The following is a 13,368-nucleotide window of genomic DNA, read 5'->3' on the forward strand; positions in this document are numbered from 1 at the left end:
TTTGGATGCTCAAAAAGAATACCTGGACCTTCAAAATGAGGCTTTCTTCCTCAAAACTGGGATTCCGGCCCTCAAAACGGGGCCTCGGACCTTGACAATAGGTTTTGTGCCCTCAAGGGATCTGTTGCCACTAAAAAATGAGGCCTGGCAGCCTAAAACGGGTCTGCGGAGGTGCAAAATGAGGCTATGGACCCTCAAAATGACCATCTGGATGCTCAAAATGAGGTTTTAAACCTTCAAAATTACTACTTAGATGCTCAAAATGAGGATATGGACCCTTAAATATGGCTTTGCGTGCTCATACTGCCTATTTGAACCCTCAAAATGAGGTTTCGAACCCTTAAATGAGGCTTAGGACCCTCAAAATGAACTTTTAGACCCTCAAAATGATGTCTGGGGTCCTCATAATGAGGTTTTGGGCCCTCACAATGAGGATTTGGGACCTCAGAATAACAATCTGGACCCTCAAAATGAGGCTTTGGGCCCTCAAACTGTCTATTTGGACCCTAAACGTGAGTATGTAGACGGTCACAATGAGGTTTTGGAAGATCAAAATCAGATTTTGGGCCCTCAAAATGACTATTTGGGCCCTCAAAATGAGGAATTATACCCTCCAAGGAAGACTTTCAGACTTCAAAATGAGGCTTTGGACCCTCAAAATGGGGATTCGGGCCCTCAGAATAAAGCTTTTGGCCCTCAAAACAAAGATTTCCTTCCTCAAAATGAAGATTTCAGCCCTCAAAAAGGGGGTTCGCGCCGTCAAAATGAAGAAATCGATGCTCAAAATGAAGATTTCGGCCCTCAAATCAGGGGCTTCAGGCCCTTAAAATGAAGATTTTGGGCCTCAATACAAGGCTTCGCATTTGGACATTAGGTTTTGTGCCCTCAAGGGATCTGTTGCCACTAAAAACTGAGGTGTGGCAGCCTAAAAACAGGGTGGCAGAAGCTCAAAATGAGGCTTTGGACCCTCAGGATGAGGTTTTGGAGACTCAAAATGACTATTTGAGCCTCAAAATTAGCATTTGGACACTGAAAATCAGACTTTGGGCTCTCCAAATAGTTATTTGGACCATCAAAATGAGTTTTTGGGCCCTCAAAATTACTATTTAGGCCTTTAAAATGAGGCTTTGGACCCTCAAAATGACTATTTGGGCCCTCAAAATGAGGCTTTGGAACCTCAAAATGACAATTCGGACCATCAAAATGACTATTTGTACCATGAAAATGACTGTTTGGGCCTTTAGAATGTGGTTTTGGCCTCTCAAATTGCAGCTTTGGAGACTCAAAATGACTATTTGGGCCCTCAAAATTACCATTTGAACCCTCAAAATAAGGATATGGATACTCAAAATGTGGCTTCAAACCCTTGAAATGAGGCCTTGACCCTTAAATGAGCCTTTGGGCCCTCAAAATTACTATTTGGGCCCTCAAAATAAGGCTCTGGGCCCTAAAAAGAGGATTTGGTTGATCACAAAGAATACTTGGACCTTCAAAATGAGGCTTTCTTCCTCAAAACTGGGATTCCGGCCCTCAAAACGGGGACTCGGACCTTCACAATAGGTTTTGTGCCCTCAAGGGATCTGTTGCCACCAAAAACTGTGTCGCAGCAGCCTAAATACGCGTCTGCGGAGGTGCAAAAATGAGATTTTGGACCCTCAAAATGAGGCTTTGGACCTTCAAAATGACAATTTGGACCCTCAAGATGCCTCTTTGGACCCTCAAAATGATACTTTGGACCTTCAAAATGACTATTTCGACCCTCAAAATAACTATCTGAACCCTCAAAACGAGGCTTTGGACCCTCAGAATGAGGCTTTGGACCCTCGAAAGGAGGCTTTGGGTCCTCAAACTGTCTTTTTGGACCATAAACGTGAGTATTCAGACCGTTAAAATGAGGTTTTGGAAGATCAAAATCAGATTTTGGGCCCTCAAAATTAGTATTTATTCCCTCCAAATGTGGAATTATACCCTCATAAGAAGACTTCCAGACTTCAAAGCGAGGCTTTGGACTATCAAAATGAGGCCGTGGGACCTCAAAATGAAGTTTTGGACCCTCAAAATGACATCTGGAGTCCTCAAAATGAGCTTTTGGATCGTCACAATCAGGCTTTGGGACATCAAAATGACAATTTGGACCCTCAAAATGAGGTTTTGGATCCTCAACATGGGGATTTGGACCTTCAAAATGAGATTTTGGGCCCTTAAAATGAGGTTTGGGGCTTTCAAAATTACTATTTGGATGCTGAAAATGAGGCTTTGGAGACTCAAAATAACTATTTGGACCCTCAAAATGCCTATTTGGACCCTCAAAAATGAAGCTACGGGCCCTCAAAATGACTATCTGGAACCTAAAAATGAGGCTCTGGGCCCTCGAAATGGCTATTTGGAGCCACAAAATGAGGCTAAGGGCCCTAAAATGAGGATTTAGATGCTCAGAAAGAATACTTGGACCTTCAAAATGAGGCTTTGGACCCTCAAATCGGGGCTTAGAACCTGACAATAGGTTTTTTGCCCTCAAGGGATCCATTGCCACTGAAAACTTTATCGCGGCAGCCTAAAAACGGGTCTGCGGAGGCGCAAAAATGAGAGTTTGGATCCTCAAAATGAGGTTTTGGACCCTCAAAATGACCATTTGGACCCTCAAGATGCCTCTTTGGACCCTCAAAATGATGTTTTGGACCATCAAAATGACTATTTTTACCCACAAAATTACTAACTGAACGCTCAAAATCAGGCATTGGACCCTCAAAATGAGGATTTGGGCCCTCAAAATGAAGTGTTGGACTCTCAAAACGACTCCTCAAGTTCTCTGTCTCTCAGTCTGGGGACGGGAGGGCATTGGGTAAAGAGGTTCAGGCCGTGGAGAAAAGAGAGACACCATTTCTTCCGCGTTTCCTCACTTTTAGGACCCCAACCTGTCTTTTATGCCCCCAGCCTTTTCTCAGGGCCCCCAGTTCCCTCTCGAGGGCCTAAACCCTGAAGGCGGAGCTGGTCGCCTGGCAACGGCCGCCCAGGAGTCTGGGGGGAGTCAGTGGACCCAGGACAGCCAATCGCATTTGGGGAAGGGTGTGATTGACATGTAACCAGACAGCCAATCCGAGGCAACATCACCTCAGGGAAGGGCGGGCAGCGATGGGGGTGGGGAGGGAGCCCTCAGGCAGCCAATAAGAGAGAGCATCACCTCAGGGGAGGGTGGGCCCCAACTGAGGGCAGAGTGACAGCCCATGTGGGCAATGAGAGGTCAGAGTCCAGGTGAAGGGCGGGAGCCCACCAGGGCAGCCTGAACCAGCTGGGGGCCAATCAGAGGCAGCATCCCCTCAGGGCAGGAGACTGACAGCCCTCCCGACCTATGCCGGCAAAGACTGGTGTGAGAAGAAGGCGGGCTCCACCGGCAGCCGGGCCGAGCTTCAAGATGGCGCAGGTGGGGCCTGCTGTGAGGCTGAGGGTGGGGAGGAGGGGGAGGACCCGGCCGCCATCCGGCGTCTCCCGCCTGAGGTGGTGAGTTGAGTAGGGGGGATGTGGGGCTGGGGTCCCCCCTCAGAGCAGGGGGGTCCCGGGGTTGATGCTCTCCCCACCTCTCTCCCCACAGCTGCTGCACATCATCTCCTTCCTGACGCTGCCCCCACCCCCTGCTGAGACTGGGCCAGACCTGCCGCTGCCTCCACGAGGTGTGCGACAGCGAGGCCGCCTGGCGCCACCTCTGCACCCCTCTCTCCTCGGCCTCTACCAGCGCCCGTGCCTGCAGGAGGGCCGCCATCCTCACCTGTGAGTCCCTGTCATTGCCAAGGGATGGGGGGTGGCACTTTGTCCCCCAGCCTCATTTTCAGAGTCCACAGCTTTGATTGTATGGTTGAAAGCCTCATTTGTATGGTCCCAAACCCTCATTATTAGGGTACAAACCTCAATCATAAGTTCCAAACCCCCCTTTTAAGGTTCAAAGACTCAACGATGAACGACTTTAACGATTCTATATTTCTACAATTCTATGATTCTATGATTTTAAGGGCCCAGAGTTTCATTTTTAAAGCCCAAAGTCTGATTGTGAAGGTCAAAGCCTCAGTTTCAGAGGCCAAAGCCTTATGTAGAGGGTCCAAAGGCTCATTTGTAGCTTCCAAAGCCTCCTTTTCAGGGACCATAGCCTCCTTTTCAGGATTCGGTCCACAATTTGGAGAACCCAACACCTATTTTGAGCCTCCCAAGACCCATTTCTAGGGTGGAAGGCTTAGGTTTTGGTACGGAAGCATCATTTGAGGGCACAAAACCTAATTTCTGTGTTCGAAGTCTCAATCTCATTTCCAAAGCCCCGTTTTTAAAGAACAAAGCCCCATTTTGAAGGCCCACACCCTCCTTTTGAGGGTCCAAACTCTCATTTATTATTAGGTCCAAACCTCTCTTTTACAGCTCTGAGCCTCCACTGGAGTGCCCAAAGCACTAAAACTTCATTTCTTGGGGCCATGGACGATCCAAGAGTTTCCCCTCCTTTGCAGGCTCCAAAACCTCATCTTTAGCATCGAGCCCATCTTTTAGCCCCAAAAGTCTCTTTTTTAGGGCCAGACCCCTCATTTCTAGGGTCCCAACCTGTCTTTTATTACCCCTAGTCTATTTTTAGGGCCCACGGTTTCATTCTGAGGGTCTAATCCCGCACCATCAGGGCAGAAAGCCTCTTTTTAGGCTCCAAAGCTACATTTCTAGTGTCCAAAGCCTCCTTTTTACTTTCCAAATCTTAGTTTGCGTTTCCAAAGCCTCATTTCAGGCTCCAAAGCCTCAGTTTTATGGTCCCAGGTGTTATGGCTTTCCACATGCCAGCAAGCGTGCCAGGGTCCGGCCCTAGGATACGGCTGAAAGTGCAAGGTCCGAGTGAAGGTGTCCAATTCCTCTTTTATTACTTCTCAGATGACAGCTCATGCTGGTGCCTGAGGCATTTCTCGAATGACGGTTCAGTTGAGGCAGGTGGGCGTCCGTGGGGAAGCAAGTGTTACCAAAATCTTCAACAGCAGTAGAATGATGTCTCTTCCTTTGGTCTTGGAGGAGGCTGCACAACCAAAAGGTAGACTAGACGGGTCTCGGTGGGGTTTTCCAAACTGGTTACCCCCTTCGAAAGAAGGAAGAATCCACCCTGCGCTTCTTTTCTGGTTTGCAGCGCTGCTATCAGTAGCTTCCCAGGCAAGTGGGCCGCGAGGTTTCGTTAGAGTCGCAGGTACAGTTCCAATCTGTGGTAAACTCACGGTGACGGGTTGTCCTGGCTGTAACGCCATCGGATAGTTTCCTTCATCAGAAGGGGGAGCATCAAGCTCAGCTTCTGCAAAGAATGCTCGGCTCACGGGGCTCCCGCTGGGCCCGTGCCGATTATTCAGCTGATGAAGTGTTTGGGGAAGTTGAGTGTCCCTCTGGGCCTTCAGACTCGTTCTCAACAGGCCCTTAGCTCTTTCTACCACCCCATCTGATTGAGGATAACAGGGGGTGTGGAATAGCCATTGGATTTCTTCTTGTGTTGCCCATTCTTGCACTTCCTACACGGGAGAAGTGCGAGCCGTTATCACTGCGGATGACATCAGGAGTAGGTAGACTTGAGAACCAAAACCATACTCCTCGTACTGTATTTCACCCATCGGCCTTCAGGCACTTTGTTGCCAAAAGCAAGCCGGAGACGACTTCCGCTCCCGTGAGGATGCATCGATATCCCGCAGAGGGTTTGAATGGCCCGACACAATCAGTTTGCCGTGTAGACCATAAGGTTTTTCCTTTATTGCTATGGAGGGGTGGTGCTTTAGCAGGGCGATTTTGCATCATTTTAATCGACATTGAGGACACTCTGCGAGAATAACTGCACAAGTTTTCCTGTCTAGGGGCCAACCCGTGCTCTGTGCAGCAAAAGAAAGTGCTGCTTTACCTGTGTGACCTGATTTTTGACGTCGCCATTCCCCCATTTGATACCACTCAGAATTTAGGGAGTTCCCTGTTTAGGTTTTCCTGATCTTTGTCAATTCATCCACCTTTCTGTTCCAGTCCGTTGCTGGCTTATTATCTTTGGTGTGAGCTTTCACCCGTCCCACCCTGAATGGGGTTTTTCTGGCTACATTTAATAACAGTTGTCAATCTTGAGTTCTCCAAACGGGAGATCGCTTTACTTCCCAGTTCAGCAATTCCCACTGTCAGAGCCGGTATGTGGCTCCAGCCCGCACAGCACAGGAGTCCACGGATATAACTTCTGCTCCGTTCTGTGCTGCTAAAGCAACTGCCCTTCATTCTCCTGCTTGTGCACTGCCTTCGCCTTCTCCTCTAATTTGTTGGCCAGTGTTAATGTTCAATGTGGCAGCTTTATATTGCCATTTAGCATTTGTTCTTTCTGCATCAGTGAACCAAATGTCTTCTGTTGGCATTCCCTCAGTGAGGGGAGGTGCGTTTGAAATTGGTGAGGGTTTGAAAGGCTGTTGTAACACTGATGGGTCTGCACTTAGAGGCATCTGGAATTTGGAAACTTTAGAATGTCCTTGGGTCAGTTGCATGTCATCTGCTGCTCCCATCGGGTAGGAATACCATTGCCTGAGAGTGGGATTTTGTGCAATTCCTTCTGGGGGAGCAGCCCAGCCAAGGTCATCCCACCGCAGTGTCTTTGCTGGCCGCACTGGAGACCTTGGCTTCACCCTCCGGTCACGGAGGTGTACAACAAAAAACATGATAACCCACAGCCCCCTAGACACCCCAAAGGCCCCTCCATTCCTCCCCACAGCTCCCCATACCCCCCGCAGCCGCCCGTATGCCCTTGTGCCCTACAGCCCCTATGGCCTCCACACTCCTCCTCCCACGCAAAAGCCCCATCCTGTGCCCTTCTCCCTCCCCACAGCCCCACGGCCCCCATCTCCCCCACTCCCCATGCTCCCATCCTGGGTGGCCCCACAGCCCCGTGGGCCCCTGTCCCAATACCCAGCAGTGCTGGCCCCATGGTCCTCTTGCCTCTTGCACCCCATCCCCTGGGGCCCATTCTAGCAATCTCGTAGCCGCTGGCCCTGTCCCCAAAGCCCTGTCCCTGCTGACCCCACAGCCACCGGCCGGCACAGCCCCGGCTGCTCCCTGCCAGCTTCTCCAGGCACTCCCAGGTTTTGCTGCCGAGGGGAAAGGTGCTGTCGGATGGAGGCCGGAGCGACCCGGCCTGCCAACCCCTGAATGTGGCGACGCTGCACGCAGCCGCTTGAAGCGTCACAGCTGAAGCACGTGGCTCACTGCCTGCCTGCTACGTGCCCCCACCGCTTCCTCCTGGTGTCCCCCCGGGTGCCGGCCACCGCAGCTCTCTGAGCAAGTGAGAGAGCCCATTCCTCTTGGGAGGCTTCAAACACGGTGTCTGCCTGGGCTAGAACAGAGGACTAGGCTTTATTTTGCCCCTTCCTGGGCTGAAGTTCCGCCCCGGGGCTGGATGCTGGAACCAAACAGGGGCTGGATGCTTGAGCCCTGGGCTAGAGCCCGCGTGGTGTTGCTGCCCGTGCACATGTGCACACCTGTGGTGCACATGTGGGTGTGTGATTGTCTGCAGTTGCCTGCTGGGAATACTTGCGCAGCCTGGCTCATGCTGGCGCCCGCAATCGCTCCTGCCCGTGCACTGAGAGTGGGTGCTGAGAGCAATGCCCTGATTCCCCGGTGGTCGCGCCTGGGCCTCAGGTCAGCTCTTGGTGCCAGTACCAGGGAGGTGATGGTCCTGTCACAGGAGGCGGGGATGGCCATGTCACCATGATGTCACTGTGGGTTTGTGACACAGGCGCCCTGGCAGGTATAAAAGGGGGCTGCTCCCTGAGGCGGGGGAGCATCTGGAGGAGAACCTCGGTGCTGCTGGGCAGGAGTTTGGAGAATACTCGCCAATGGCCTGTCCTGTGTCTGCCGTGCAGTGGAAGGCCCCCAACGGGGGAGAGGAGGGTGAGGGCAGAGTATCCCCACGGTCCCCACAGCCCAGGGGCTCAGTGCCTGTGTCTGGATCCTCTCCCCAGAGCTGTGTCGTGGCGCGGTGCTGCGAAAACAAACCCCAGGAGCTCCAGCAGCTGGAGGGGCTGCTCACCCAGACGATGGTGAGTTCACAGAAGGACGGCCTGGTTGAGGCTGGAAGCGACCCCTGGAGATGATCTTGTCTTGTGCAGTGCCCCTGCTCAAGCAGGGTCGCCTACAGTCAGTTGCTCAGGACCATGTCCAGAAGTGGACCGTGTCAGAGTTGGGCCTGGGGGTCCCTCTGTCTCCCTGCAATGTGTCCCGCTTGCTTTGCAGAGGGAGCAGTGGTCGGAGCTGCTAGAAGCTGTTGAGGAACGGGTTAAGGTCAAGAAGGTACTGGCGACAGGAGGGCCGGGGGCTCAACAGGTTTGTGGGGGAAGCTCCCTCAGAGCGGGCATGGCCAGGACTCTTGACCGGGCCCTTTGCTTCTCCAGCTTCTCAGGAACAAGGTCCAGCGCCTCCTGGAGAGACGGCAATGCCTCCGACAGGCAACAGCTCTGTGAGTGGCGATGGGGCCCTGACTGAAACCGGGGCAGCAGGGTCAGGGGTGCTGAGCAGCTTCGGGCAGACCTCTGCCCGTTGCAGGCCTCTCTCTGGCTCCTGTCTGCTCTTCCAGCCTGCCCTGGAGAGCCCTTTGTCTTCTTCTAAGTGGCTCAAACCCTCTCTGAGCAACTCGGGACTCCTGGAAGCAGCTCTGCACACCTCTGAGCAGCTCCCAGGCTCTCCAACTTGCTCCTCAGGCCTGGGGTGGCACAGGGGTGGGGGATGGGTCTATGCAGTGCTGGGTTGCCGGGGGTGCCTGGTGCCAGCCCCAGCAGAGGCTGGGCAGCACCCAGGCTCCCTGTTGGCCAGCCGGGGGGTCGCCATGCCAGCCAAGGTCTCTCCTCACAGGCCAGCAGCCCGTGGTGTCCGTAGCTGGGGGAAGAGGGCGCAGGCAGACGAGACAGATGGGTCGCTGCTGCAGGAGATGGTGGCTGTGCGGCTGGTAGGACAGACAACCCTGCTGTGGGCCTTGGGGAGGGAAGGGGCTGCACTGTGCCCGCGGGACGTGGGGGCACTGATCTCAGCGGGGACGAGGGAGGGGACCTGAGCCCCCAAACCTCGGCCTCCTCGCACACCCCAACACATGTCCCTGCTGTGCCTTGGCCTGTAGGAGGAGCAGCTGGCGTCAAGGAGGAATAGTATCGCTTCTTGGCTGAGGTGAGTTGCCTGGCGGGCGTGGGGTGCTGGGGCTCTTCCATCGGCAGTGGGATGAGAGAGCTGCCCGGGCCCCTCCCCGCAGTCCTGAGCAGGGAGTCTTGTGCCCAGCACGGTGCGAGGTCCCACGGTGCTGTTTGAAGAGGGTGGTTGGAAAGAGCTGAGACAAATTTGCCCCCAGCTCTGCCTGACCCCTCTCCTGTCCCGCAGGAGACTTCTTCTGTTCCTCGCCCTCCTGCAGATCGTTGTCCTCATCGTGGTCTTACTGAAGAGGGACTTCCTTAACTGGGTCCTGCCACCAAAGCTGGCGGCCGCCTTTGGGAGCCGCCCAGCCAGGTCCCGGTTCTTTTGAAATGGCGCTAGAAAGAGAATAAAGACATCTCTGATAGCAGGAGAAGTGCGTGATCTTGTCAATGAATGTCAGCTGACATGTCGGAGGGAGGTGGCTGCTGCTTTCCCTTCCGCCTGTGCGTGCCCCACGATGGCTCTGCCTCAGACCTGGCTCTTGCCCAATTTGGAGGCAGGAGGGTGTATCCACCATCCTGCGTAAACGGCTGCCCTCGCTGCACCGGCAGGAGCCATTGCCCGTGGCCCCTTTCCTTCTGCTGTAGAGCTCCAGCCCCCGGCAAAACCTCCAGCGGGACACAGGGAGCTCCTTCCTCTTCAGCCCCTGCCCGGGGGCACGACGACCAGGTTCTGCGAGAAACACGCAAGGGCGCTGACCCGTGGGCACTGCCGTGGCTGAGTACGTGTCCCAGAGACCACACAGAGCCACCCCACAGGTCCCCTTCTTGCCGGCTGCTCCAGATTGATGCTCACTGCAAACATGCAGCAGTTCCCTTTCCTTTCCCAGTTCCCTTTCTATATTCTTTTCCTGTGCTACCACCTTGTTGTTTGGGGGCGGAAATACCATCCGTCCATAAGGCCCTACTGCATTTTTTGTGGGGGGAAATAAATCCCCCCAACATCGTCCTCTATTTTATTGGGGGGGGAACTAATTTTCATCCCGTGGCCTCCTCTATTTTGGGGTTAGCAATAACTCATGTTCATCTTATTTTCCAGCCAGCCAAGTTGTGTGCGACTGCTCCCTGCAGGTCGTGAGCCCCCTCCTGTCCCTCCCGTTCCCCTCTCTGCAGCTCGGCAAGGGCCTTGGTGCCATTCAGCATCTGCTGTCCTCACCCCATCGCTGGGCAGGGCGAGGCGGGACTGTTGTCTTTCCACCGCGCGCTTTGCCAGCAGCCCTGCTGCAGCCGGCAGACGAGGTCATGGAAGAGGGAGAAGGCGTAAGGCAGATCAGGCAGCCCGCAGGCTACTACCCATCTTCAGGCGCTGACGCTCCACCTCCTGCGAGCACATCGAGATCGAGAGCAGCACCTGGAAACCAGGCCAAAGAGGTGGAAAGGAGGAGTCTCGGAAGAGGGCTGAAGAGCAGCCCCCTCCTGCTGCCCTGTTGCGGATCACTCCTCTGTGCTCCGACCCCACGGCATGGGAGGCGGTACTGAGATGCTGGAGTGAAACGTTAGGATGCTGCAAAGGAGCAGGCAGCGACAGCCGAGAGGCAGATCCTCTCCTCGGCTGCATCGTCACTCCCGTGTTTAACAAAGTCGTTGGGTTCCAGCGGTGCCCGTGAACAGTTTGTGGTGCCTGGCAGGAGCATCGCAGACTAGTTGGGTCTCCTTCTGTGCTCTGAACTTGCAGAGAGCTACAGAGGTGCCAAAACGTCTTGGCCAAGAAGATCCTCCTCAGGTGACCCCAACGTGTGTTTGGAATGCACCCAGAGAGTATTTCTTCTCGAAGAAGAAAGCCAATCCTAAAGGTAAGGAAGGAAGACACTTTGTAAGGAATGCACCTGGCATTTAGACGTGTTAAAGATAAAACCTGTCTCCACTAACTAACAATAAGCATTGACACAAGGACGACTTCTAGGAAGATAGAATAGAGTGCCAATACAGTGTCCGAAGGCTGACCCACCTCATTATCCTGCGAAAACCACACCTCCTAGGTAGAAAACGCCCCCAACCCAAATAAGCCCCCTCCTCTCTGGGCATGCGTAGTGAATTAAAAGAGAACTGTCGCTTTAAGGTGAAGTAAGAAAGGTACCAACCAATAGTTAGTTAAGGGGTGGGACCGGTAGGCGTCACTCACTTTGCTAACTGTTTAAATACTTGTCATGATTTCAAGCGGGTGTGCATGCTAGGAGGAGAAATCCCCCATGCACCCAGCGCAGCAATAAACCAATGTCGGCTTTCTGAACTGTCATTTGGCTTTGGGAGTTTTCTTGGTTACGATTTTCCGTAACAGGCAGGGCAGGAGTAAATCCAGGTACCCTGCGTGGAGAAGGGGGAAAAAAGAGCTTCCCCAAGCAAGAGAGGGGAACAAAGAGCCGTCCCGAGAGGGACGTGATGAGAAAAAGCCGAGCAAGGCTGTGACCAAACTGGATGCCCCAAGTAGAGGATAAAAAGAAGAAAACCTCCCTGAGTGGAGCAGGGGCAAAACTCCCTGCCCTGACTGAGCAGGAGTACAACTAACGGCCCCGAGTAGGACTGGGGAAACTAGATGACCCAGGTGGGGCAGGGGCCAAACCAGACAGTTCAAGTAGGGCAGGAATAAGAACCGGCTGCCTCGTCAGGGCAGGAGCAATACAACTGCCCGCCGAGCAGGAACAGGGGGTTATAGCAGACGTCCCAAGTGAGGACTGCCCAAAACTACATAAGCCAAGCGGGGCGGGAATAAAACTGCCTCCAGCCACCCCGAGTGGGAATTGGGCAAAGCTGTGGCAGCCAGAAATCTCACAAACCCTGGAGGCGGGAGAAAATGTGAAGACGCTAAAAAGCCGCTCGTGAACCGTTTTTGGAGCTCCAGGGTGGGAGAGCAGCTGGGTGGGGGCCTGGCAGCCAGCCAAGGTCAACCCTGCCCAGTTGCTGAGTGTTCCTGTGGTAGCACTAGTTCAGAGTCAGCCTGAGGCTGTATCTTGGGGGGTCAGATGAAATTCATTGGAAAGGAACCCGTAAGAGACCTGGTGCTTTGCTGCACGCGTCTCACGGACACAGTCCCGTAGCTGGGAAGAGCGGAAAAGGAACTCTCAGTAACCCAATGTGCCAGCCAAAGCTGTGAACAGGCACGCTTACTGCCCTGGGCAGGTTTTTATTCCTCTGGCTGTGCGGCTCAGGGAAGAGGTGGGAGCTCTGCCGGCGGACGAACAGCCCATTGCCAGCAGTGTGTGGGGAAGCCCAGCGGCTGCCAGCTGCTGGCTACGTGAGGTGCCCAGGCTGCAGGGGCTGCGTGGCCGCAGTGCGTCCCCATGAGTCCCCGTGCGTCTCCGTGTCACAAAGGGGCAGTGATGCAGGACCCGCCCGCTGCTTGTGAGCTCACCAGGCCAGGGCTTCATATCCTGAAAAGCGGGCCAGTGAAAGCCACTTGGGCTGAGCTGGCCTTCGGGATAACTTGGCTCCTTCCTTTGCTTCTTGCGTGGCTACGTTGTTCCAACCATTTATCGTTTACTGCCCACTTGGCCTCCACTTCCATCCTCTTTCAAAGGTAATTAAGATTAGACTTTCAGGACAGATCACAGAGTAGGTAGATACAGGATAAAAGTCTCCGCTGGTCTATACCTTCCGAGCTGTCGGCTGAGCTATTACACCTCTCTGGGCTGGCCAGATATGCGCTATGGGTAGAGTTCCTATTTGCTAATTCTGATGTCTCTACCGTAGCCTGGGATAGGTAAGTGGGGGGTGGGGGCAGCGTAGTCTGAGGCGTTGGGCTCAGCCTAGAATGACAAGGAGCCCACCCTGGCTGCTGCGGTAGGAAGGAAGGCAGAAAAGGAGCACGGCAAAGGCAGCCGTTAAAGTAGTGGCCAAAAGCTGGTCCGTCACTCCTGCATCCGAGGTGGGAAAGTGTGGGCTGGAGAGCCAGAGGGCTCTGCTGCTAAAGCTGGCAACAGGTCAGCAGCAGGTCCTCTTCCGAGAAGGTGACGCACATTTGAGCCTTTCAAAAGGGCCTTTGGAAGTGCTGTGAACCAGGGCCCCGTGACAGTGATGGTGAGGTCGTCAGCCTGCGGCTCTGCAGCAGTTAAAACTACCACGGAAACAGTTTTGATGGCGGATGCTGTTCTGTGAGTTTCCTTTGGGGGTTTCCTCCATCATTTTGTTGAGCTACAATTATTTCTTGGCGATCAGGTGACGGGATTGGCGCTGGTCTTCT

The sequence above is a fragment of the Gavia stellata genome, unplaced genomic scaffold (assembly GCF_030936135.1).
Source record: "Gavia stellata isolate bGavSte3 unplaced genomic scaffold, bGavSte3.hap2 HAP2_SCAFFOLD_53, whole genome shotgun sequence".
NCBI lineage: Eukaryota > Metazoa > Chordata > Aves > Gaviiformes > Gaviidae > Gavia > Gavia stellata.